We start from the raw sequence: 2,023 nt of genomic DNA, 5'->3' as shown, positions 1-2,023 counted from the left end.
AGGAAATAAACCTACCTTTATGACAAGGAACAGACAAGAGGTTCTTGATTTAACCTTGGCCAAACCTTGCATAAAGGATAGTGTCAAAGACTGGCATGTCTCCCAGGATATCTCATTGTCTGATCATCAACAGATCAGATTCAATGTGGAGATTGGAAGGAGAAATATACAAAGTATAAGACTCACAAGTCACTAGGATAAGACAAAGTACCTATACTCACAAACTGGAAATTATATGAGGAATTATTAACCTCAGAACTATGGATTGAAACGTACCCAATAGAAACAATTGAATCTCTAGAAAGGGCAGCAACTGAAGTACATAATGCAATCCATAGTTCCTATGAGGAAAGCTGCCCCATAAAGAAAAACGAGACAAACAGGGATGTACCATGGTGGAATAAAACACTAGAAAATCTTAGGAGAAGAGCGAGAAAACTCTTCAATAGAGCAAAAGGACAAGGCAGATGGGAGGAGTATAGACAAGCCCTAATGAATATAATAAAGAAATTAGAAAATCAAAGAGACAGTCTTGGAGGAAGTTTTGTGAAGGGATAGAGGATTCATTCTCAGCTGCCTGAATAAAGTCCTCCAAAAAGACCGGGATAATGGTCCTGTCTCCATCTGTAGATCAGATAAAACTTATACAGAGAACCAAGAGGAAACACTGAAAGAGTTATTAAAAACCCACTTTCCTCAATGCACCTTTTTAAATGAAGAGGTTGAGTCTAAAAGAGAAAGGAAATACCCAAGGCCAAACACAAGAGTCCAGAAAGAGGCAAACAAAATATTCATCACAGACAGAATAACATGGGCTATAAGCACCTTTAGACCATATAAAGCATCTGGGGGGGATGGAATAATTCCTGTCCATGTGATACAAGGGAAAGGAAAGCTTGTAGGAAAGCACTGGGTAGAATATTCAGGGCAAGTTGTGCATGCAATGGGATATATATCCCAAAACTATGGAGAGAGACTAAAGTAATTTATATCCCAAAAATTGGCAAGCCTAAGGATGACCCAAAGGCATATATACCAATAAGTCTCTCCTCAGTAATATTAAAGACAATGGAAAAGGTAATGGATGCATACTTAAGGGGCTTAATAGTTCAGAACTCCCCACTACATCCATATCAGTTTGCCTATCAAGCGGGAAAATCAACAATTTCAGCACTGCATTGTCTTGTTAAAAAAAATAGAGAATTCTCTAGATAATAAGGAAATAGCACTGTGTGCATTCATGGGTATAGAAGGAGCATTTGATAATACCTCACATGAAACAATAGGTAAGGCTACCAGGAGGAAAGGAGCCAGTGAAGAAACTGTCTCTTGGATAAATGAAATGCTAATAAACAGAAGTATTATAGTAAAGGTAGGTGAAACAGAGTTGAAGATAAAAACAGCTGAAGGATGTCCATAGGGGGGGAGTTCTTTCTCCCCTCTTGTGGACTATGGTGGTAGACTGTCACCTATATAAACTAACAAATGAAGGATTTGAAACTATAGGTTATGCAGATGATCTGGCTATAATAATAGGAGGCAAGCATGAAGAAACTTTGATAGAGCGCATGCAAATAGCCTTGAAGGTCACTTGGAATTGGTGCCAAGAACAAGGATTGAGCATAAATCCAAGCAAAACCACCATTGTATCCTTTACGAGGAAGAGGATTCTTGATATAGAATATTGCAAACTGGGAGGAGTACAGATTAATACCACAAAAGAGGTGAAGTACTTAGGAGTAATCCTAGATCAGAAACTCAAGTGGAATTCCCATATAAACAAAGTCATAGTTAAAGCTAGAGCTTTCCTATGGTAAAATTTTGTTTGGAAAAAAATGGGGAATTAAACCCAAAATGGCAGAATGGTTATACACAAGGGTTATAAGACCTATGATAACCTACGCATCGGGAATTTGGTGGCTGAAAACAGGAAGAAACCTCACAAATAAAACTGGAAAAGGTACAAAGAATGGGGTGTCTAGGTGTGACAGGAGCAATCAGAACATGCCCCACAGCAGCTATG

This window comes from Halyomorpha halys, unplaced genomic scaffold (assembly GCF_000696795.3).
Source record: "Halyomorpha halys isolate HHAL.00 unplaced genomic scaffold, Hhal_1.1 Scaffold365.1, whole genome shotgun sequence".
In the NCBI taxonomy this organism is placed as follows: Eukaryota; Metazoa; Arthropoda; class Insecta; order Hemiptera; family Pentatomidae; genus Halyomorpha; species Halyomorpha halys.
The sequence above is the reverse complement of the archived record's forward strand: the minus strand, read 5'-3'. Positions refer to the sequence as shown.